General features: G+C 41.2%; 1 protein-coding gene across 1 annotated transcript in view; it reads right to left on the minus strand.

The window, feature by feature from the left end:
• LRFN2 (leucine rich repeat and fibronectin type III domain containing 2) overlaps window positions 1–26,284 on the minus strand; it is a 1,621,598-nt gene that overhangs the window by 958,363 nt on the left and 636,951 nt on the right. Inside the window, exon 4 of the mRNA XM_078647494.1 lies at window positions 23,941–24,003. The gene's annotated coding sequence lies outside the window, so the exon portion shown is untranslated. The remainder of the gene's footprint in view (window positions 1–23,940; window positions 24,004–26,284) is intronic.

The following is a 26,284-nucleotide window of genomic DNA, read 5'->3' on the forward strand; positions in this document are numbered from 1 at the left end:
GCCAGTATTACGATTGAAGCAGTTCATTTCTTCTGCATGAGAGAGAAGACTTGAATAAATACTTTTATTGAAAATGCCCGTCTCTCTATTTCTCTGCACCTCTGATGAAACGAAGCATGCACGATTGACTGAGTGAAATATCTATCTATTTTTTCCATGACTCTGAGGATACGTTTTATCTTGGGGAAACAAAGATGTCATGTTTATGCGGTTGTCAGAAACGAATCCCTTCTTGTGTATTCGAGAAAGTTTCTAGTGACCTCTGAGCTAGCTGGCACTCACAATTAAGTCTAATATATTCAATAGAGACCTAGTCGACTTAAGTCCTACGTCACATCCATAGGATACATTATTCCAATGCGCAGAGCCTATTGGGAATATAGGAACTACACTACATGGCACCCAATGTTTGGTAAGGCACTAATTTAATGCTAGATACTAGAGTAACTCAGCCGTGCTTTTCACAGAGACCACTAAAATACTCCAATAGACGTCTGGAGAAGGTTAAAGGATAAAATATCCGCCATAACTGAGTAGGACGAAAAATCCTATCTATTAGTTTTTGATTTGTTCAACGTTGAAGGATACAGTGTTCCAAAATATAGTGCACCTGATCTTTGTTTCCTTGAAACTTGCTCTGCAAACTTTCAGTCAACAAAATGAGCGACAACGAGAATGGTGGACCCGCAGGCAATAATGTCCGACTGGGTTTTAACTTTACCGGTTTTCAAGAAACCGACCCGGATGCTGTAATCATCCCGGAAAACCTAAGGAAAACCATCGCTATAAAGCTTATACAAAATGGCCTATCATCAAAAGGTGATAGGGTAATTTTTGTTATAGAGGCACATGAGTATCGACAGACAGAGGTATTCTATTCATGGATAATCTTCCCTGAAGTAAATGCAGTATCGCACGTGTTTCACTTCTACAAAGTAGAACATAATCCAATGGAATACGTTCCTTTTGAGGACATTGAAATTCCACTAACATACCAAGAGCATCAGCTCTGGTTTAACGGTGCCCTACAACATCAAAATCCTATTACCAGGCTCGGTCCAGCCAGCTATACACCACATCCTGCCATTGAAAAAATGGCAGGTCAGAACTATTAGTTCAACTAAAACAATTAATAAAAATACATAGACAATCGGTTCAATATGTCATGCGGACCCTGACAGTACAACCTCCTTCAGGATTCCACAGCAAACCCCTTACCAGGGGAACACAAACAAAATTACACCACAGACTATACAATCAGTCATTGGTAAATTACCCGCAAAAAGGGAACAAATCCCATTCTGGTTAGCTCAAAAGATTACTCAAATAGAGGCAGTATTTCCTGATAGTGCACCTCATGAGAAACACAGAATTCTAACAATCTGTTTACCAATGGGGATCGCACCACACCTGGAAGACTGCGACACATAGGGTACAGTCTTTGCTGCAATCTACACAAATACATATGGTGTTCCGTCTATGGCGGTAATACCAGATGTCCTGAAACAGATTCAAAACGAATACGGGGTAGAGCCTGCTTTAAATCTGGGTATAAAGTTACTTAAAGATTTCAAACAGGTCTCAGCTATAATATTAGCTAATATTAAAGTTGAAGCAGCATCCGTGGCAATTCGCCAAAAATTAAAAGAACTTGATGTAAATGAGCAACCATATGAATTGGACAGAATACTAGAAAAATCCTATGAAAACTAGGTAGAGATAGTTTGGGTGGGAAACCAGTTAAGCCCCAACTAACAGAAAGTCCTGAAAAGGTTTTTATTAAAAACACTCTCACTACTCCACAAAGAAGTGGGAAAATACTAGATAGACACTTCCTAAAGTGAAGTGTTCTCAATCCAGAGCTATGGTGACTTCTGCTCCGCTGTCCAGCATTGTCTGGGCCCACTCCCGGTTCTTGAGTTGTGTCCTAAAGATCCTCGGCATGTCTGATTTTTAGACCTGCTACCTATTTCTTGGTGAATTGGGTTTTCTTATTTTTTGGAACGTGTTGATCGTCTTTGGACATCACGCATTCTTGCTTGTGTTCTGACCGTGCTCTTCTTTCCGATTTCTGTGAGGAAGTCTGAAAGGTACGAGAGGAATGTGTATCAGTATCTTGATATCTATCAGGTTTTCTAAAATTATCCCTATTCCTGAGGTTATACCTCTTTTCAGACGGCTCCTTTTGAGGAGACCTACCTCAACTCGCAGGATCTTGAAGGATCACCTGGAGACAGTGGACTTGAATGAGTACATTCAAGTTGAAACTGCCGATACCAGGGTTAGTGTACCCCATAAGTAATATGAAGTAATGCTCCAGATGGAGGGGGACATAACTAGGAAAAAAAGCGCACTCTTTTGGGAGAAGCTCTCTAAGGGTTATGACATTCTTCTTGCTGAAAAATACTGGCCACCAAAATTTGTCAGGGAATGCCCACATGGCGAAGACATAACTATGCCAGCCTTCTCTAATCACATTCCAATTCATTTAAAATACACCTATGCCAGAAAATGGGCAGTAGCCCAGGCTCCAGCATTATATAAAAATCATGTAGGATGGGATGAGGTTTCTCACCGTAAAATCCAGTTAAAAAATCTACCGACTGCTCAGAGACAGTATCTAGTTAAGCAAGAAGCTAAAAAACAGGTCAGGGAGATATTAGATCAACTTGAATACTAAGGGGTGATTGAAACATGCACCTCGTCAATAAACAATCCTTTGTTTCCTGTCTCCAAACCAGACAATACCTATTGTCTAGTTTTGGACTACAGACATTTAAACTCTTGTTGCAAAACTTTTGCAGTACAAAATGCACACAGTGCAGCACTGATGAATAACATTGTGCGCAAAAAATATAAAACTACATTAGATATTTCCAACGGTTTCTTCTGTCAAAACATTGCACCTGAAAGCAGGTACTTGACCGCTTTCTCAATTATGGGGACAGAGCGTCACTTCTGTCGTCTCCCCCAGGGATTCAAGAATAGTCCAGAGTTATTTTCAGCCAGAGTAACAGAGTTACTACAAATGTATGATGATGAGGCATTATCTTATGTCGATGACATCTATCTAACAGTCGATGACTTGGACAGGCACTTGAACAGGGTAAACACCATAATACTTGGATTCGCCTCTGAAGGGTACAAATTCAACTTTAAAAAATTGAGAATTGCCCACCGCAACGTCCTATTCTTGGGATACGAGTTGTCAAGTGAAGGTAAAGCCTGGCAGCGGACTTTCTAGAAAAGTGTGCGCTGCTCCAACCTCCAAAAACGCTGAAAAACTTACAGGCAAATCTAGGTTTCCTGAATTTTGGAAGAACTTACATTCTAAACTACGCAGAAAGGGTTAAACCTCTCTACGAATTAATCAAACCTGATTTCAAAACTACTAATTGGACTCAAAAACACAAAGAAATTTTGCGTTCAGTGCAAACAGACATGTTAGCAACATCACATTTATAGACACGCGTAAACGTACCCAATCTTGTAATCAGAATATTCCCAGAAAGATGTGGATTTACGTACTTAACCTTTAATGAAGGTGAAAAAGTACCAATTGCTTACAAATCACACTTGTACACACAAGCTGAAATGAAATTCACTTCAACAGAGAAAATTCTGACAGCGGTTCAAACTGCAGTAGCAAAAGAGAGAGCTCTCGCACAGGGTAAACGCATAATGGTCATTACTCCTGTACCTGCCTTAGAGGCAGTGACAAAAGCAAGCATTCCTAATGCAAAGGCTTTACATCCAAGATGGATACAATGGGTTAACTCTCTTGATGCAACAGACGTTGAATACGTTTATGACCCCTACTTGAAAACTCAAGAATTTTTATAATACGAACAAGAATATCCTCTGCCCACTCAGATTCTGCCTCTAGAACAGTACGAATGTATCATATATACAGACGGATCAGCACAGCCCGCAATTGGGGGTAAACAAGCTTATAGTGCAGCGTGGTGGCTGGCGCAATGGTAAATTCAGACCTATGGTCACAAAAACTCAATCCCTCGGAGATTGTACTGCTCAGCGAGCTGAACTAAGAGCTTTCAAAATGGCGCTTGAAAATACCGATCGCGAATTCCTCACACTCATAGTGTGCAATTCGTATTACTGCGTCCAATTTTTTAATGAATACTTGCAGAACTGGGTTCAAAACGGTTTTAAAGATGCAAAAGGTGGCACAATCAAGCATAAGTTGCTTTGGGAACAAGTAGTTCAATTACAGAAAGAACTACAAAAGACTCACGTGATCCATACACTGAGTAATCAGCGTGATGGCCTTCAAGTTGCAGGGAATTCATTGGCTGATGAAGCCGTGAAGGCAGCAGTGCAAACGGCTTCTGTAGCTGCAATCACTCGTTCAAAAACAAAAATAGACAGCGAAATAATGCAGGCTGTCGCTGCTTCCAATAACGACAGCAGTAAGACATTACCGAAGGGCTTTCCGCTCAAGTACTCAGATGTAACTGAAGTACATAATGTTCCTTTTGCTCAAATCCCTGGAGTGGGGGATAGAGTAATCCCAAACATGGAACACAGATTAGGACTAATTTTAGCAGCACATGAAGGGCTTGCCTCTGCACATGCAGGTGTCTCCGCCACAGTATCGTTATTAAAACAAAGAAACTGGTGGCCGCGCATGAGGAAACAAACCAGAAACTATGTTTTGGAATGTGAAATCTGCCAGAAAATGAAAGTATCATCAGTGAAATGCCCGGCGTAGACGCCCCTTCTAATTTCAGATAAACCATTAGCATGTGTTTACCTGGACCACTGCGGTTCCTTACAGAGGGATGGTAACTATAAATACATCATGGACGCAGTGGATTCATGCTCAAGATTCATTTGGATGTGCCCTCAGCGCTCGGCTGATGCCCAAACTGTTATAAAAGATTTGCGAGTCTTTATCGGCACATACGCCATCGGCACTCTACATTCTGACCAGGGTCCTGGGTTTAGCTCTCGAGCTTACAAGGAGGCCATGGCCAATCTGGGCATTGCATTGTGGTACTCAACTGCATTCCATCCTCAGGGAAATTCTGTAATGGAAAGAAAAAACCGGGACATAAAGCAATCTATAACAGCTAGGGTATTAGGCTCGAGTGACGGGTGGGTCAAACATCTAATAAGTGTCCAACCTAGTTTAAATAATCTGACAAGAAATTCTCTGGGTGGAATCACTCCTTATGCAATCCTTTTTGGTACTAGAATGATTGTCGAAGACCTCAATCGTCATACTTCAATGGTATAACAAAAACCCTTTGATATCAAAGACTGTTTGGCTGTTTTGCAGGACTTAAATGAAACAAGAAGAAGTCTAAGCAACACATTACAGAAGCCACTGCAGAAAAACCACCCGTCCCAGCAAGTCCTGTCTGGATTCCAAAGATTGGGGATCTAGTCGGAGAAAAGATTACGGACAAGAAGGAATTTGGGCCTTTTTACAGAAAACCAGTACCTGTGTTAGCAATCCATGTATCAAGAACAGTGTTACTGCCGCCCCCTGCTGGAAGAAAGTAGAACCGGTTCATGTCCATCGATCTGGTAAAACCACATCTTGTGGCCAATTATAAGTAGTAGGACCAGTGGACTCCAAAGATGTAGCAGAAGACCAAATCTTGCTGCTATCCAAGAGGTTCAAACTGAGAGACTCATCACCTTTGAGGAATCTGCTGTGAGAAAAGAAGGACTATGCAACAAAGCCATGGAACTTGTGCCTGCAGAACCCCATATAACAGTTCGTCAAGACACTGCTGTCTACAATGATATAGCCTCTGACTATACTAACATCACAAGGGACCAAGCAGTTCCTGCGATTTCAAGTAATCCGGATGCAATACCAACAATTGACAGAACTGCCTCTGGCTATTTCATCAACTTTGATACGTTTTCTGAGGATTTCAGTGAGCCCGAAACAATGCCAGCAAATAAAACTTTTAAAGACCGATTAACAGAACTTTTTCAGCAACTAGAAAAGACATATCTGGTTTCAACATGAGTTGAATTTTGGATTGTGTTAGGTGTACTTTTTCTCCTACTTTGGCTAATTCTTGCTTTAAGTTTGGGAAAGCTGATAGATGGAAAATATAGTAAAATGGACACAGCAAGTAAGAACATCAACTTGCTCCTGAAGCCATACAAATCATCTCATCGTGAACAAAGAGACCTGTCATCAGTGAACATCACAGCCGTTCCTATACCTGGTGGTATAGCATGGGACAGAATTGATTATGATATTTATGGTCCTGCCGAGCTGTTGAAGATTCCACACCAATTTAAGGTTTCCTTGAGTGACTTTGTTTCACCCAGCACATTTTCTGATGATTGGGACTTTGAAACTGTTAATAATATGATGTCAGACTTAGAAATGTCAGCAAAATTTACAAACCTTGAATATTTAGAAGGTTCATCAGACTATGAACAAATGTATTGTTACAATCACTATAGTCATCATTATTTGCACAAATCTGCAAACCCTAGAAATGTATATACTTTCAATCAATGGGAACATTGTCCAACGCCACCAAAGGGTAGCTCAAAAACATTCTATGAAAAATGTCCATACTTCTCAGGTTTCAATACCACAAATTCGGAATCATTTTACTTTAAAAATGTTAATAAGACACGAATGAAAAATATGTTAACTAATACAAATATATTCAGCAGCCTTTTATGCCCAGCTGTCCTCGTTAGGATTCGACTTCTAGAGTGAAAACATAGAAACAAAATCTGTCTGGGGCTCAAAAGACTGGCAAGTACAGGGAATAGAAGCCTTATTCCGAGCCTGTATTATTCCTGAACAAATAATGTTTTTAAATGACAACAAACATCCTGTCTTGGCCTAGCCAAGATAAAAGATTTAAACAAACTGTCCATACCTGTACCTACTGCTGATAGTAAAAACACTTCAGAGGAAGGGGTCGACGTAACATCAATTTTACTCAAAAACAGAACTGATCCTGATTGGAAAAAATGGTTAATCTGGCCCACAGACATGAATAACTGTCAAGATAGATTCCTGAACAAGACACAAGGGTTTATAGTAACTAGGCCAGACCCAAGATATATCCAGAGACAACATCCATGGATAGTAACAACATACAGTGTAGGAACATTATGCCTCAAATGGCTAAAAAAATCTACACTTACAGAGGTTAAACAACACTTAACTTTACTTAAAGATGGCACTGATTTGAGAGACTTCTTACTAGAGTCTCATAAACCACGTCATAAACGTTTCATATATGCCAGTATTTATGCTGCTTATAATGAAGCATGGAAAGTCAGACAAATGGAAACTGCAGAACGAATACAAGAAATTCATTGTATTAATTTAGAGAAAGCTCTCTCTGTAGTTGACAATGGGTTAACAACTCTGTTGTCCAGGATTTATTCTTTGGACAGCATTGTATCCTCTGCCATAGACATAATGGAACAGAACTTGCTCATGTTACAACATGGACAGTCTCAATTGCGTTCTATAATGCTGCTAGACTGGACGTTACAAAATCTTCGTTCAGGCTATGTGCCTTGGCGTCTAATCAACACCACGTCATTGTTTACTGGATTTAACCTTACAGATAAACAAATCTCTTTGGCACAAAGGGGAGCAGACTATACGGTGCTGAGCATAAAATAACTGGAAAGATTACCATTGACTTTTTCTGAGAAACCAGCCATAGAATGGATAATACATGGCACCATTACGTTGCCAGTGACGATTTTCCAGTTTCAGTATTGCTTGAAACACATATGAGCAGGCCTGTATGAAAGGTTGGGTAAAGAATACATAAAGTCAACCTGGGATTTACCATATACACACAAATGTTGGAGTGGGGGAAAAGAAGTATATTTCTTAGTGGTACACAATGTAACAGTGCACTAAGCGGTACACTTTTATGTCAGGCTATTAATTTACACAGAGACTGTGATGGTTCTTGGAGCAACTTATCCTGCCACCTGCAGGGTTCTCTGGCAGCAGTGATAGATCCAATTTTTATGCAGCTTTCCAATGGGAGCTACATAATGTTGAATGATCACAGCTGTTGTGGAATGATGCCATGAATTGCCTATCTCGTAAGTGTGTCAGCCAGGGGCACTTGTTGTATGCAAGTATTGTTTCCTAAAGCTAAGACAGACGGGGAGTCGCCGCTATGGCCTTCACTGAACATCTCTTCTATTCGAATTGATACTTTTAGCAGAATGAAAACCATTCTTTTACCAAAAACTGTGCCACTGACCTCATCCAAAGAGAGGTATGATCTGCAGGTTGCAAAGGACTTCTGCAGAGATACATGCCCTTTTATCCACAAACTGTCCAATACATTTCGTAGAAATGTTAGGTCATATCTTATTTATTTATTTTTTATTTTTAGAATTTATATAGCGCAGCTGATACCTTGCAAGCTTCCTGGCGCTGGAGAATACTTCAACTAAGAATAACTGATAGCAGGCAAACAGGCGGGATGAGAATTAAGGAAACAACCAAGTCTTGATCCGTTTCCGGAAGGGGAGGAGTTGAGAGATTTGGCGTATGTCGATAGGCAGACTGTTCCATAATTTGGCCGCTGCGACCCTGAAAGATCTTCCCCCCGTTCTAGCTTTGTAATATCTGGGCACTTTTACCAGATATGCTGAGGAAGAACGCAGGGCTCTGGTGGGAGTGTGCCATGAGAACATATCTTGCATAGGTCTGGGTCCAAGTCCATGCAGCGCTTTAAAGACAATGCAGAGGGACTTGAACGCCACCCGCTGCTTCAAATGTAGCCAATGTAACTCGGCTAGGGCCGCCGAAGCCGAGGATCTCCTCGTCCAGCCGAGAGCTAGCTTGGCGGCGGCAGACTGAATTCTTTGAAGCCGGTCTAACAGCGTAATTGGGGACTCAAGAAGCAGAGCGTTGCAATAGTCGAGGCGACTAAGTATAGTACACCTGACTATCATCGCCCGAGCTTGTGAGGGGAGGAGTGGCATAATTTTACGCAGGGAACGTAAAAGAGCTGAGCACGTCCCCACTGTTTTGGCGATCTGGGTGTCCATATTCAGTTTGTTATTGAGCGTAGCTCCCAGGTTACGGACCGAGGTAACTGGCAGTGGTTTGTCCCCGAATTCCGGAGGCCAGAAATCACTCGGGAACTGACGAGAATTATGATTTCCCGCACAGTACAGAACCTCTGTTTTGGAGGAGTTAAATTGTAAGGAGTTCCTGTGCAACCACCCAGCCGTCTCTCTTAGGCAGTCATGGAAGGAGGTTAAGGGGATAAAGCCTTCTCCCTCCCATGAGAGAATAAGCTGGGTGTCATCGGCGTAGTTGATCGTTGTTATCCCGAAAGACTTAATTAACCACTTGGCTGCTAAGCAATCCCCAACACTATCATTGAATTTCCATTGAAACCAATGGAAACTCCATGACGAGTTACCCTTGTCATTAGCACTGAAGGGGTTAACGTTATCAGTGGTCTAAGATACACGTTAAAAATAATGGGGCTGATGGAAGAGCCCTGGGGAACTCCCTGGGGTACTGGGGAAAAAGCGGATTGGATCTTAAACATGTCTGATACCAATGGTATTGTACATGTATTTAAGACAATTTTTTCGGGACTGTTAGCACCTTTTGAAGCAGTCCTCAGTATATTTCCAAACTTCGTGCACTCGGTGTTTGGGGGACTGCCTCTCGTTTCGGGACTCGCAGCATGAATATTATTTTTACTACTTCTGCTTCGATATGGCAAGCCAATACACCAACGATGCCCAGATTACCGTCGAAAACACTCTCCTTGCAATGAAGTGTCGTGAGCGCATAATCCAAATTTTGGGCTTGGCTCGTTTAAGAGATCTGAATACCACATGATTTCTATCATTCAGACCAATCTGGCAAGATTGCATCTTATCTGCTCTACGATGCCTGCTATTGGAGAGGAATGCGTGCTAGACATCTGTCTAACACTTCCATCAGCACTGCCAACGGATGTTGATACTTTGCTTGGTTCAGTAACGGCTCATACATTGTGTTGTCACCAACGGCTAACAATCCTGATGACGACATTCATGGAGGTCTCACCAGCACAACAAGCTGACGGCGAGATACGTGGACCAACAGGCACACAGGTACCATCTGCGACGAACATTGCTAATGCGACTGACGCTGACGGCGATGCTTCTCATCTGTGTACAATTGATCTGCTTAACGAGGTAGTCCAACTTTCACCTACAACAGTAAACAAATTCTTTTCAAACTTAGAAGATTTGATGTTTTCTCCCAACAGCGAGAATGATTTTTGAGTTGGCAGACAGCATTCTGATGAACTCTGAATTCGACCTTCACTTTTCAAAACAAAACTTCTAACTTTAGAACTCTATTTTTCTTTGATTTAACTTTTTCCAAATTGAACTTTTTTGGGCACAAAGTGATCTGTTTGAAGTAGAACTATTCTTAGAGAAGAAGAATTCTTTGAACACTTCCAAGAGACAATATTTGACCTCGTTCACAACCAAAACAGTTTTTATATTCTGCATGAAATGGTCTCGACCTTTCTTCTGTATTTCAGAGCCATTTCATGAATGTTATTTCATGACTCATTCTGATAAGCATTTTTTCCAATGTCACACTACATACTTTGAATGAAAATAATGCTTTTTTGATGCGTACAGCACAAATGCTCATTTTCGTGTACAACCATTTCGAATGCATTTTATGTATTTTGGGTGGGATTGTAAACACATGCTTTAGCTATGTTTTTGCTTAGTATTTAGTAATATCGAACATAATAAAGTGGAGTGGGCGTTTTAGGACCCTAGTGTAATTTTACCGATTCATACCCTTATATATGTATAATTCACATTACTTTTATATAGGCATAGAAATCATACCCATATTTAGACATAGCCCATGCAGTCCAAATACAGGCATGGCTACTTCCACCAGTTCCAAAAAGCCACAACGATTTCTTGGAAAACTTGGCTTCAACAGTCAGCACACGGTGGTTTGGAGCAGTTCGACTATCTACTTGACTGACGCAGCTCGCCACAGCAAGTGCTGAAGGAAGCAGACCCTCCAGCTGACGCACTGACAGAGAAGCTGCCTTTCTCTCACTGAGAGTCCAGCTCCAGTGTTTCCAAGCTTCCCTCGTGGGGTGTTGGGAAATCGAGTCAGGAGACAGAGATACCAGACCTCCTTCATTCTAAAAACCAAGGTACGGAGCTGATTAGACCCTAAGAGAAATCTTGGATAGATTCTTGGCAAAGAAACTAAACACATACTTACTTCTTCCCTCGTACTAAGACTTAAGTTAGGTACATCGGGGTAGGCGTATTTTAAAAGCACCAGTTGAGTACTTTTAGTCTTTGTTATTTATGTATGTATTTTATGGCTTAGAAACCATACTATGCTTTTACAGTTATATTTTATAATACTCTTCTTGATGTATGCATTATACTTTACAGCCAGTATTACGATTGTAGCAGTTCATTTCTTCTGCATGAGAAAGAAGATTGTTCAATAAATACTTTTATTGAAAACGCCAGTCTCTCTATTTCTCTGCACCTCTGATGAAACGAAGCATGCACGATTGACTGAGTGAAATATCTATCTATTGTTTCAACGACTCTGAAGATATGTTTTATCTTGGGGAAACAAAGTTGTCATGTTTATGCGGTTGTCAGAAACTAATCCCTTCTTGTGTATTCGAGAAAGTTTCTAGTGACCTTTGAGCTAGCTAGCACTCACAATTAAGTCTAATATATTGGATAGAGACCTAGTTGACTTAAGTCCTACGTCACATCTATAGGAAACATTATTCCAATGCGCAGAGCCTATTGGGAATATAGGAACTACACTACATTGTGTCTTGCCTGAGTGGTCCACTAGCACCGAGAAAGTAATAAAACCTGCTTGGCATTCATTGCCCTAGTTCCAATGCCATCCAGGCCTTGGGACCTCAAAGGATTAGATCCTTCCTTCAGGGCATCACCTCGCTCTATATTTGGGCTCCAGCTGAATGTGGGGATGGTCACCTCCTCACTCATCTTTGAATTAGAAAGACTGCACCGACTAGTACACTCTCACAGTTCACTAGAGAGAGATAAACCCAACTGTCTGGAAACTTCTAGTTAGTCTATTGATCCATGATAAATCTGACAGCCTTAGTGTGGTTTTCCATCAAACGTTTACCTTACTCTTTCATTTTTGCTAATCTCATTTTAGCTGCCCACAGGACCCTGTGCATTGTGTCTTTCCTTCAAACATGGTAAAATCAACTTACTACCAAATAGCACCTTTATTTTTAAGACCCTAGTAAAATGGTACTACATGTACCCAGGACTTAGTAATTAATTATAAATTAAATGCTACTAGTGTGGGTCTGCAGTACCTAATATACCACCCACTTAAGTATCCCTTTAAACACGTCTCAGACCTGCCATTGCAGCCTGTGTTTGCAGTTTCAAACTGTCATGTCGACCTGGCAAAATAACCTTTTTCCTGGCCTAAACCTTTATTTTTAATATGTATAAATCACCCCTAGGGTAGGCCCTAACTAGCCAATAGGGAAGGGTGCAATGTATTTGAAAGGTTAGAGATGTACTTTTAACTTTTACATGTCCTATTAGTGAAGAACTCCTGATTTTGGTTTTCACTAATGCAAGGGCTACTTCTCTCATAGGACAACATTGGGTTCCCTTATTCCATTCAATAACTTATAACTTTCAAATGGCAGCAAGTAGGAATTCAACAATCCTTGATTTTGCAGTTGCATATCAATGTACAGTTGGCCCCAGCATTCATTGGGAAACATAGCTAGAAGACCATGGTTTGCATCCTACACTGCCTCTAAATATGTAACTTGCTCTATGCAATCCTGCACCTGCTGTGCTTCCACAGACACAAATACCTATAGTAAGGTGGCCCAAGGAAAAGCTGGTAGACATTCTCTCACTGGAAAAGTAACAGTGTTGTTCTCTGCAATGCAACCAGCTCACAGCTGTTTATTCATGAGGTCAATACAGGGCAGGGTGGGTAAAGGTAAAGGGAGCTAAGTGTAATTTCTTGATTCAGCAGTGGATAGAGGTAAAGGGAGGAAATGGAAGTTTTAAGGTTTAAAGTTTGGTAGAGGTAAAAGGAAGTAAGGGTTATTGCAGGGTTCAGATGTGAGTAAACAAAAAGGTAGGTACGGGTGATGTAAGGGTTTAGGGTGGTAGTGATAAAGGGTGGTATGTGTAATTTTTGGTTTCAGCGGTGGGTAGAAGTAAAGAGAGGTAATGGTGATTTTTAGAATAAGGGGTGGGTAAACTTAAAGGAAGGTAAGGGTAATTTTAGAGGTCATGGGCTAGTAGAGAAAAAGGGAAGTAAGGGTAATTTTAAGGTTTAGGGATGGGTTGCGGTAAAAGAAAGTAAGAATAATTTGAGGGTTAAAGGGAGGTAAGTTTAATTTTTGGGTTCAGCGGTGGGAAGGGAAGTAATATTGACTTTATGATTTAGGGGTGGATAGAGGTAAAGAGAGGTAAGGGCCAGTTTATGTTTTAGGGATTGGTAGCAATAAAATAAAAGAAAGAAAGGGTAATTTTGGGAGTTCAGGGGTGGGTAGAGGTAAAGGGAGGTAAGGGTGATTTTAAGATTTTGTGTTGGTAGTGGTAAAGGTGGGTCAGAGTGATTTTACAATTTAGGGGTAGGTAGAGGTAAAGGAGATTTTAGGATTCAGTGGTGGGTAAAGGTAATTTACATGTATATACCTCAGACATGCACAGTAAATTCTACAATGTAACGGTCACCACCTGGCATCACATGCGTGTTATAGGCATGCATGGTAAACACTGTACAACTAACATCAATTTTACTCCATGATACATCACCTTGTGGTCAAAGGGGATTTGTACAGAAACAGTGTGACATTCTGCAAAAAGACTTGCATGGCTTGATAAGTCTTACTTAGGTTCTGCATCATCCTTGAGCTCTCTTGCATGGCACAAGGGTTAACCACAACCTTGAAAAATCTTTGAAAGGGCTAAGGTTATGCAACCATATTTTTCTTGATTCCAGGATCTTCTGACATTAACTTCCTTCACCTTAAGGATTTAGAGAAGGCTCCTACAAGTTTCTTTGAAACCGTATTCTGCTTTTTTGCATTGGAGATAGGCCTATAGATTGAAATAATTAGTGATCAATCAGGCCTGTGCATTCACCTATTAGGGTCCATTTCAGGGGCGGATCAATTAATAGCCCACGTTGATCTTTATAAAAACAATATTTGGAAGCAACATCTCACCAAACAAGTTTCAGGATTGGAAATTCATTAAATTGTGTACAACTTCAAACATCACTGTATATAGGGTGTATCATAAGGGAATCTGTGGCTTTATCCAACACAAGACCTCAAAGTATGTTGTGCACTGAAAGGGGTACAAAAGGGGGTGGTGATGGACTGAGCATCTGAACCAATCAAACACTCACACCCAGTCAAAAGATCTGGGTTTGATCCATCACCGTTCTTTAGCCCACTCTGCCACCCCAGTTCAGACATGGCTATATGCAAATCAGTCTGACCCTGTGCCTCATGGGAACAGTGCAGCCCGAACTGCCAAACCATGCCTTCCCTGGACCGGAAACAAGCTTCCGAGGACCGGTTTCTGGCATTCCAGCCGTCTTCAGCCCGGCTTGCTTAAATCCAGTGGCAAAGTGAGCAAGGGACTCACGTCTGAGCATACCCAGCCACACTTATGGCGGCCAAAGCGGTACAAAAGGGGGTGGTGATGGACTGAGCATCTGAACCAATCAAACACTCACACCCAGTCAAAAGATCTGGGTTTGATCCATCACCGTTCTTTAGCACACTCTGCCACCCCAGTTCAGCCATGGCTATATGCAAATCAGTCTGACCCTGTGCCTCATGGGAACAGTCTAGCCCGAACTGCCATGCCATGCCTTCCCTGGACCGGAAACAAGCTTCCGAGGACCGGTTTCTGGAATTCCAGCCGTCTTCAGCCCGGCTTGCTTGAATCCAGTGGCAAAGTGAGCAAGGGACTGTGCACTGAAAGGGGCTTGCACAAAGGCAGGAAATGCGAATGGATGTGAAAAACCTGTGATCTGCAGTTGTCTTAATTGGTAGGTGTTTATGGCCAATGTGAGATTAACAAAATATAAGCTGCAGTTTAAAAAAAGTGTTCACTTGTACAGACATGTCTGGTACCAGGCTGTCTCATGTTAGAAGTTACATGAATACCTAAATAAGCTGAGTATGGCTTCAGCATAGAAACATGTGGGCTGAGGGGAAAAAGCAGACACTAATGCACAAAGGAGTCTCAACAAGAGGTGTAGAGACAGCAGAATGCCAGTTCACAGACGGCAGAGGGTGTCTTTTAGACATCCTCGGGGGGCACACATTCCCACTGCCACTCTCCCTCAATGCTGGTGCTGCCTTCCTGCTCTGGAGATGAAAGCCTAATGACAGCACACTCTTCTCCAAAGAAGCAGAACAGCAGCAGTGTGCTTGATGTGCATCACTTAACTGCAGAATTGGATGAGCTGTCAAAACTGAATGAGCTTATTTGTCATTTGGGGGCCAGCAGGACTCTGCAGTGTGGAACACAGGTGAATAAGTAGATTTTATGTGCTGCTGACCATGTCTAGAGAAAAATATTTCCTCCAGCAAGCATATGTTTTAGCATCTCACTTTCTCACAGTATTGATTAGTTAAGTCTTGCAAGAGCACATCTTCAACATATAAGAATGCATTCACTTTGTATTCCTTTATTTTTTCAGATAATGCATATCTGAATATAAAGGGAAAGGATTCCAGGTGTATTGCATTACATACTGGCCCTATTTACATTTTCTGCTGCGATTGCCGGCAGGTATCTCCGAGTGAGTTATAAATTGCCCAGAATTGGGAATAACCTGTCAGATCGGGAATTACTAGGTCTTTTACAGCTGTTTTTCCCAATTCTAGTGAGTTTAACATAGATATTTACCACCAGCTCTCAACATGTGGCAAATATTGGTGTGGGGACCAGGGGTTTAGGGTGGCGTATTAGAATAGTGGCCTGGGGGTACAGTGGCTGTCCTCTATCTCCCGCTTTATGCTGGTGTGGATCAGTACACAGAAAAACTGAGTCTAGTGTGCTCTGACCAAAAAGGTATGGTATGGAAACACCACACAACTCGTAACTGGAGCGGTATCTCCCGGCCTTTCAGGGATGATGCTTTGGGAAATCATAATAAGAGCCATAGTTTATGCCCTGATGGGGGGTGGAGAGGGTCAGTTAATGAAGGTACAAGTAGATACTATTCTTTACAATAAGACATAAACAAATAAAGAATGTATAAATAGATGTGTCCGCCCAGACACCTTTCAAGAGCTCAGTATTTACCATGAAAGACACTGAACAAATTAAAAAATTAACATTAAGCAAAAAAAACTCCCTGCATTTTCTGCGTTGGCATAAAGGGGATCTATCAACTCTTACTTCATCTTATCAAGTAAGGATAATTAACAGTGACTTGTTGTGCTTTTTGGAAGCAATCAAAAGCCTCTGCCTGGAGAACATCTGACGTTTCGAAGTGTATAAGGGTTTCAGAGCTACTTACTTTTGTCTAGTTTTAACAAATATCAATGCTAACATGCATAGGCTTCTAGGGAAACTTTTTACCTCACACTTAATGTTCACCTATCTTCATCTTGACTTATTCCCACTCTTCAGCATCTTAAAACAGAAGATTTGGGAAGCATTTGGTTATATAAGGACATCTGAAAAGGACAACCTTTTATATAATCACCAAAAATCAATGTTTAATCAAATTAGGCGAGTCAGTGAATCCATTATTAAAGAGTACCATAGACACAGGTCTGCCCAAGAGAAGACTGTATTTCAAACAATGAGATGTACAGATAATTCATGTTGGTATTAATGACCCAGCATTATTAATATAACAATGCACCTGGTTACCTTGTGAGAATTGTGACCATCACTCACCTATAATGAGATCATATTTAATAAAATTTATGAAGAACTTAGTGACCTTTCGGAAAGCTTTGAGAGTTGCCCTGCTCCCTTGCTCCAGCCTAATCTCAAATAGACTTACCTATACCAACCGCAGACCTCCATGTACTCGTATGATGTCTAAAAAGATATATCAGTCAGACCTCATCCAAGTAACTATTGTACACCTGCATGTATATCCTCAACCATATTGTCAACCACAACCATAATATCTTTATACTTATAGAGGTCTAATACGACATTCTTCACTGAAAAAATGAAAATCTTAGGTGGCCAATGTGACTCTATAAATGTTCAAATCTTTCTTCTTGAAACTCGTACATTAAAAAAGAGCAGTACATGGAGCAACCGTTCTGAGAGAGTACAACAAGAATCTGGAACTCACACCCACCTGATCTCTGCATCATGGCCTACCTAGCAATCTTAAAAAGGAGCACACAATCCTCCTTTTACATACACATTTAAACTGTATCTGCTAGATATCTAGGAACTTATATGCTCTTCTGCTTTGGTTGATTTGATTTTGGCTTTGGCTCGATTCATACCTGCATAACATCAATATTCCCCATAGTCAATGCTAATGTTTTTGATTTTGACTTTTTTGACCAAGCCTCTAATGCCAGTGGGCCAAGTTTGTGCTGTAGAAAAGTGCACAAATAACTAAATAAACAAATAATTATATAAAAAACACAATGTTTAAGCATACTATGCATAAACAATTGTAGAGCTGAACAAGAACATTTACCGCAAAATTTGGCAGAAACTACTCCGGTGACAATTTAGCAGAACATTTCAAATGCCCAAAAATTCACACATTTCTGACATTTCTGGGAATTATACCATGGTAGCTCCTGAAAGGAGATACTCCAGCTGCTAAACAAGGCGCAGTAGAGGATTCACTAAAAAAAATAACTCTTCTTTCTTCCATCTGCACTTTATAGGTGCCTTTGAAGCCCTCACCTGCAATGCTCTCACCAGTTGTGTTAGCAAAACTGGGCAGGTGTGGACAGAGATCGCCCCTCAATGACATACAAGGTTATCCGAGTGTGTTAGGGTAGTATGGGAAACAGGCGTGATTGCAGGATGATGGGGTGCTAGATAAAGGGGTTGTGGCATCCAACACTTGACATGGGTAAATGGCCCAATGTGCTTTAAAAGTGAGAAGGTTCTTGATGGACACATGATTCTTGTAAATGGGCCCGGGGAGAACGGAGTCTCTGTGCTAAGGAGAACCTGGAGAGCTAGAAATATGTAGGTTGAAACAGGGTGTTGTATGCTATTGACAGATGAAATGTCACAATGCTGCATTTGTGTCTAGGTTTGCCTAACACTAGCAACACATACTGTCTGAAAGTGGATCCTGCACTATTCAAGCTGATGTATGGATCACACTCAATAGTGTTCACTGAGGTACAAGGGTCTGTATCACACTGAAACACTATTGTTGCCATTACGAGTTGTGGGGAACATTCTGTGTGGTAATACTTCACCTGGAATTAGCTATACAGCTGGGTATAATTAGCTGTTATGGTATTATTGCACTTTAAGAGATTGGGTTACTGGTTGAGGGGGCAAACGTCTTCTCAAGCAGCAACCACAATCCTTGTCAGGGTGAAGTCACATGCAAACCCCAAATTAACCTGTGATCAACCGTCTGTTAGCTTGGCACCGGGCAGTCAGGCTAATTTAGAGGCAATGTGTGAAGTATTTGTGCAACACTTCAAGCAGTAATAAAAATGGAAAAACATCATAAAAGGGAATCCAGTCTAGATTATAACAATAGAGTAGATTTTAATAAACACAACAAGACCAAAAAGACAAAACTCCAATCAGTAGAACTGAAGATATGCAATTTGGAAGATTTAATAATAGTGTCAACAGGACCAAAGCGCCAATTACGGCTATCTACTCAAGCGAGACCGGGAGAAAGTCATAAGTTCAGGCAACCACAATGGAATGTGGGTCGAATACAGGAACCAGGTTAGTCCCACTGAAAATGTACCTTATCAGTCCAGTGCAAGGAGTCCCTTTCACAGCGGAGCGGCAGATGGTCGACGATGTAGCCCAAACAGCAGGCATGGCATCACAGATGGTTGTCGCTGTAGCATGAAGATCCTGTTGTCAGCGTGGGCAGTCACACCAGAGCACCCCGTGAGCGATCAATGCTGTAGCATGAAGGGTCAGGCTGACATGACTGGACATTGGCAGGCAGTCCAAGCGACAAGGTTTTGACACCAATGGGCCACACCAAGGGTCCAGGTCTTGGGGGTCAAGGGCTCACTCCAGTTGGATTTGGGTGGTGGTTCATGTAGCTGGGGGCCTGTTATGTCCCTGTGACTCTGTACTGGAGCCCAGTAGAGTAGCACTTGGACTCACTCTGGTGTTCCTGGGTTCAGGTGCAGTTCCTGCCCTCTGGCTCAAGCAGGAAGGCAGTAGTCCAGCAGGGCAGCAGTTCAGCAGAGTGGCAGTAATTTCAGAAGCACATCAGCAGAGCCTCCACAGGTCCAGAAGTGTACTGAAGAGTTGGTGTCTAAAGTCCAATATTTATACCAGGCGCCTCCTTTGAAGAGGGAAAAGCTTCTACAGGATTTCCTTTTAATTACACAGGTTTCTTGCCTCCCCTCCCTGGCTCCAGACTAACTACAGGGGTCATGCAGACCTTTTTGTGGAGGCAGGTCTTAGCCTATTCAAGTGTAAGTAGGGCTGTGGCCTATTCAGTTACACCATAACCCTCTAGTGTAGTGTATGTGGCTGTCTAGAAGGAACACACACAGCTCAACTGTCACTAAATGGCTAAGGCAGAAAAATGGCAACTTACTAAAAATTGGCATTTTCTAAATTGTAATCTACAATCTGACTTTACCATAAGGAGAGGATTTTTAATTGCAATTCTAAAGACACCAACCATGAACTGATTACCTGTTCCCATTTGGAAGTTACAGCTTATTAAATGTAACTCCAATGGTATGTAATATGAGAGGTAGGTCTTGCAGTAGTGAAAAACACATCTAAGAGTTTTTCATTACCAGGACATGTACACTTAAATCATGTCCAACTTTTAAAATTCACAGTGCCCTAGGCCTCTGGGCTGGCAGTCCAGGAACTACCTTAGGAGTAACTTACATGTATTAAAAATGCAGGTTTGAGACTGACACAGGGTTTATTATGCCAGTTTAAAACTTCACAAACAGACTGCAATGGCAGGTCTATGACATGTTTAAATGGCTACTTAAGTGGATGGCACAATCACTGCTACAGGCACTAGTAGCATTTAATTTACAGGCACTGGGCACATGTAGTACAACTTTGCTATGGACTTATGCCAATTGGGTATAAGCCAATTCTACTATGTTTAGAAGAGAGAGTGCAAGACCTTTAGCACTGGTTAGCAGTGAGTCCTAATGCCAACAAAAATGAATTCAGCAAAAAAGTGGAGGTAAATAAATTGGGGGTGACTCTGCCGAGAGGGCCATGTACAACATACCAGTACTGGGCTTTGCCTATGGAATGGGGAAAAGGCATGGAAATCAATGTTAGCACAATATAACTTTTCCCTGACACATTCACTATTTTTTCACTGGCAAACATCAAAAGTGCATTTTTTTTAAGATAAGTCAGATACCTGCTTTTGCCAGTAAGCTTTTCCCGTATACCCCAATCAATTGTGACAAGTGCTTTCTTTCGCCTTCCATCTTTAAAGGGCAATTAATGCCGCTCCTAACAGAAGTAAATCTCTGGACATTTTCAGGTTGAGCAAGAGCTGGACAGTGGTCTGAGAATAACCACAATTTAAATACATTCAATCATTAACATTTGCAGGTGTTCACAAACTTTTAGGGCATTCTCACCAACTATTTATCAGCAAGAGAAGATTTACCTTAACGGTTATGTATGCGTGAATAAATCCTGTTACTAAAGCACAACTGTGAAATTCAAAAGTGATTTACACTCATAAAAATGGCAGTTTGTATGAGGAGTGGGGCTAGCAAATGCAAATACGTTTGTTAATCTAAACTATTAGGTACTCACAAAATGTGAATTTGCACATATTAAAAAATGTTTGTAAAAAAAATAAGTTTCAGGGTCTTGATCAGGAGGCTACCGCAGCTTGTGCTACTCATTGCCCCTTCCGGAGTTGCCAAGGACAGTACTAACACAACTACTAACCATCAAAATTGAAAATTCAGAGTATTCCTGGTCCCCAAAGCTATAAGAATTGCTTGGGCAGCAGCTGCTAGTCATTTTTATTTATGTTGAAATAATAAACATCTAAACAATCAACAAACAGTGCCAAGTGGCAGACTGTTATACGTGTCTGCGTTGATAATTAGGCGGCTGGTGCCGAGTACAGCAAGCCACCAGCTCAAATTAAGAACTTTTGTTATGTTACTGATCAGCAGCACCCAGACACATGTAATGACCGGTCCTGGATATGGATGCTAGCTGTTGAAAAATAATAATTGCAGTTGTGCTTGTACTCACCAACATTTGTTTAGTAAATTCCCATCTTGGATATGATCTGTGAAGTACTCTTGGCAAGGACAAGACTCCTTCACAGATCATCTAGGTCAGAATATGTAGTGTGAAACATTTTAATTAATATAGGAGAGTGGTTTTCCCCATCAGAGAACAACATTTGTCCATGAACAAAATAGAAAAATGCAAAGTTAGCATTTTCAAATGAACCCCTTTTACCCAATTACTAATGCATAGGTGCAGAGTGCTATACAACAACATTGACTATTTAATAACATCCTGCAACATTACTGAGTGAAGAATACTGACTTTAAAGTTGGTATGTATAGAAAGGCATAGATTTATGTACCTATCTTCAAGTTATATAGATGTAGAGTTTAATAGTAAATTTACACCAACTAATATAAACATATCATGATGAATCAGTGGTGATAGATATCTTGCACTCAATATTGTTGTAAGATAATATTCTAGCTCTAAATAATGGGCCATACACCCAAATACACACTACATACATTGGAACATATTGTTAGCATTCCCAGAAATATGTGGCTGTCAAAGCTTCTCTGGAGCACTCCTGGGGCCATTTTACAAACAGTGCCTTGAGGGCAAAATGGGATTGTGCGTCCATTTCTGTGTCCAAGTGCATTGTAGTATTACGGAAGAAGGCGCAGATACTTGTGCGCCCTCTTCTGTGAAACAGATAGCACCAGTGCATGTAGGGTGCCGGAGCTATCTTCAGGGGGAGTTCCATAATTAACATGCTGGTGTGGCCACATGCTAATAGGAGGTCACTCTGCCTTTGCACCTATGTCCTATTATGGATGCAGGTGAACAGACAGTGTTGCACAAAAAGCTGAAAAGTTAATGCCCCCCGAGTCCTAGAAATGGTGCGCTATTGTTATTGTACAGTGGAGAGTCTCATACAGACTGTTTGTTTTCAGACGTACATTATAACACAAAGAACGCTTAGCATTCATAGAATACACAGCATAGAAGGGCAAAGGTTGCGTTGCAGAGCGAGGTAGCTTACTCAGAATCAGCCCACTGCACTATCTCAGCAGCACCCAAAGGCATCACTGATTCCACTGTAATAAGATGTCTACCAGACTCATGAATGTATCCATAAATACACTCTTAATGAGTCATCTCAGCAGCTTCAAAATATCCATGTTTCCTTTGCGGCCAAAATTTATTAAAGAACCATTGGTGAAACTGAACTCAGGATAAATGTGTTCTGGAGAATTGTCCAAATTTACATCCTATAATATTGAAGCTTTCGGTTTGTGTTTCAAATTTGAACAGATAGATATATTAACACATTCTTGCATGCATAGTAAATGGAGGTTAGAAAACTAAAGCACTGGCATTGAAGGGAACTATCTTGTGTGCGGATATGCTCAGTGCGAGAGAGCAACATGCAGTCACCCAAAGTGCCCCATGCTTTATGCTGTAGAGGGTGGAAGCAAAATGTGATTGATACAACAACAGACCAATGGATAAGGAGAGGTGGCTGAAAGTCCATTTATGTAAGTATAATATACATATAATTTAGTACAATCAAAAGGTCTTTTCTAATGCAAGACTTAAAGATGAAATGAGTTTCACAGATTGTAAACCTTCTGTCTAGAGAGGGGAAGGCTCCTTGTTTCCGCAGCAGCACACAACACCAAAGAAAAAGATGAAAGACGAGACAAAATCACTGGAATGGAAAATTAGATTTACGTCAAAACAGGCTATTCTCTGGAAAATAGGTTTTCCCTGGAAAGTAAGCATGAATACGCAATTGAATCACAGGATGATAGGAAGAAAGAAAACAAACAACAAAGGAGCCCATTCAATTGCTCAGTGGTGTTAGTGGTAGGAGATGCATAAACGTCTTTGCAATTTTCTGTTCTGTGTTTCAAGCTGTTTTCAGCTCACCGGCTTCAAAATGAATACAAAAGGTGAACATCTTGACTCATGCACCGTTTTTGTCATGGTAACGTGTATGTTTGCTGGGCTGGCCTGGGACCCAAAAGCTGCCCTGAAAACATTTTAATACCATGCTCGTACAGCACAAAGAGTGTAGTGATCAAGCCTTACCCTTCTGCAGGAGAGAAGGTGGGGACAATTTTGAAATCCTATTTATGTTTTTGAAATAAATTGGGCCAAATGATCCCCTTTACAGCCCAATTGCCCAAAGATATTTGCAAAACACAAAAATGTGTATACATGTTATTGAAGAGAAGCGCATTCATTATTGCAAAACAGAGTAGCATTCTTTTTTCTGTGGCTGATTCTCAGATCTTTGTAGCCCATCCATCCCTGAAGGCAGTTCTACCCTCTTCAGCCTACTGGGGGTTTTCCCCAGGCATATTATGACCTGTTCAGCTCTTATGTTTGCATGGAATTATAACTTAACTTTGTGACAATGCCTTCATACATTAACTACATTTCAGATTACATAATATATTTTGTTTTACTTACCAAGCATTCCTATAATGTAAAGCTTGTGTAGGTCAATTTCCAAAGTCAAGGCTTCTGATGCTCCTAAAACAAACATGCAGAGAACTATTATATTTGAAATTATATTTCTAATATTTTTCTAAAGCCCATCCTCACTCTAAGAGACAGAAATATAATGTACTAAGATGATGTGGGCAATTAACTTGCTCATTCCGGTGATAGGTTAGCAGTACAATTATACAATAGTCACATAAAAATGAGTGTATAATAAAAATATATATTTAAAAAAAAATGAAATAAAAACATTTTCCATGGGCTCAACACTAAAGGAAATCTGAAATTGATTTGATTAATGCCTTTTGGATTAAAGAGATCTGATAGGTCTAGTAGTATTCTGAAGAGGGTGCCAGTGGTGCCACATTTATGCCTGACACTAGCCGTGCGTGGGGAATGAAGTCTGGTACCTTTTTCACCAATAGGGAAAGGTTACCAAGGGTAGACCCCCTTTTCCAGCAGTTCAAGAGTACCCTACTTCAAACAACTCCACAGTGCCTCTCTCTGTCCAAATCTAAGATGTTTAAACCCTTCTCTTGTGCAGAACCTGTGTTCCTCCCATAGATGTGTGGCCAGGGAAATGAGCAACCCTCCCTCTATGGTCACTTTCAACCTGTTCTGGGAGCAACTCCTCTCCCACTGGGATTGGTGCCTACCTGACAGGGGGAACAAAGAAGGAACCTGCTCATGTTTTAGGTACCTGTGGTATCCTGGCCAATGGTGACTTGCGGAACCATGGGTCAGGGTTCCAGATGACTTACATTCTACTTGGAGTCAGTTGGCCCAGGCTCTTGTATGTAATGGTTTATTGTATTTATGCTTAATAAATACACAAGTAATTCCACCTTGTCAGATCCTTATTTGGAAATGTAACACTACCATTTGCCTGTGATAGAGTAGGCCTCTTTGAAGTTAATCACACTCCTGGGCAAAGCCCAAATATTCTGAAAGAGGTAAAGAAACAACTCCCCAGACACAAACTTTGTCCGGCTCTGGGAACAGATTTCACTTTTCATCAAGGGGGCCCTACAGCTTCCAGGTGACAGTTAGAGCTCGTGCAAATGGGCCTCCAAGGGCTTTAGGTAAGGAAAAACTAATTTTCCAAAAGTAAATTTTTCCAATACGTTTATTACAAATCTGATTTCACTAGTAAATTGGGCTTACAATAAATATTGCAAAAAGTCCAAGAATTAAATTTGAAGATGTTTCTTAGCTGGAGATTATATTGTTAAATGTAATATATACCCCAATGCTTTCCTATGAGACAGTCAACCTTGCTACAGTGAAAGTAGCTTTCTGAGCCTTTTCTCTGTAAAGACATGCTTACCATTAAATGGTTATATGTCTTACTTTTAAATACTATGCAGTCTGCCTTATGGGTAGGTAGGGGTGACTTATTAATGTTTAAGAGGAAGGTTTAGGTCTGTCAATAGGGGTTATTTTGAAAGGTCAAATTTGCAGATTTAAAACTGCACAGCCAGGCTGCCATGGTAGGTCTGCAGTCATGTTTGTACTGTCACGTCAGTGAGTTGCACAATGGGTGGTGCAGTCCACTAGTGACTTGTAACTTACCGGCCCTGCGAATATTTTGTACAATTTACTAGAAACTTAGAGTCAGCAGCAGTTTCTCTGTAATGGCAGCGAAGCGTCGGACCACTGGCTGGCTCAGAGCCAGCAAATGAAAAATAAAACGATGTTCTAGCATTGTTTTATTTTTCATTTGCCATTTTGGTGTGAGAGTTGTAGGGAAGGGCAGGGCTGATGCATAGGAGGGGGAGGAGGAGTGCTCTGTGCAAGACTTAGGTTTCTCTAACCCAGTTTCATTGAACAGCCGGGCTGGAGAAACCCCACAGACTCCCTGGTCTGAGCAGAGCGTTTTTCAAGCCCGCTCAGGCCAATCCCTGTGCTGCTCTGCAACATGGGGATTAGATTGGGGTCCATCCCAGGGGCCTCTGGGACCAGGAAGAGAACAAGAGGCGTGACACAACACAGGACGCGACCGGCAGCTTCAGGTAAGCTCTTTTTAAAAATACATACTATTACTAACTCCCCGCCCCCGTGCTCCCCCTTCTGTTTTGCCTCCAACCGCTCCACCATCATTTTGTTTGTGATGGCCGCCACTGCTTAGAGGTCAGTCAGATGTGCCAATTAGGAGTAGAACCAATTTCAATATGTTTTGGGGCTATAGCACATGCACTGGGACCTGGTAAGCAGAGTCCAAGAGTAAAAAAAACAGCAGCACCAGTCCAACAAAATGATAGTGATTATGCACAAAGAGGCATTTTCCTACACTCTTGACAACAGGCTCAAT

This window comes from Lissotriton helveticus, chromosome 6, assembly GCF_964261635.1.
Source record: "Lissotriton helveticus chromosome 6, aLisHel1.1, whole genome shotgun sequence".
In the NCBI taxonomy this organism is placed as follows: Eukaryota; Metazoa; Chordata; class Amphibia; order Caudata; family Salamandridae; genus Lissotriton; species Lissotriton helveticus.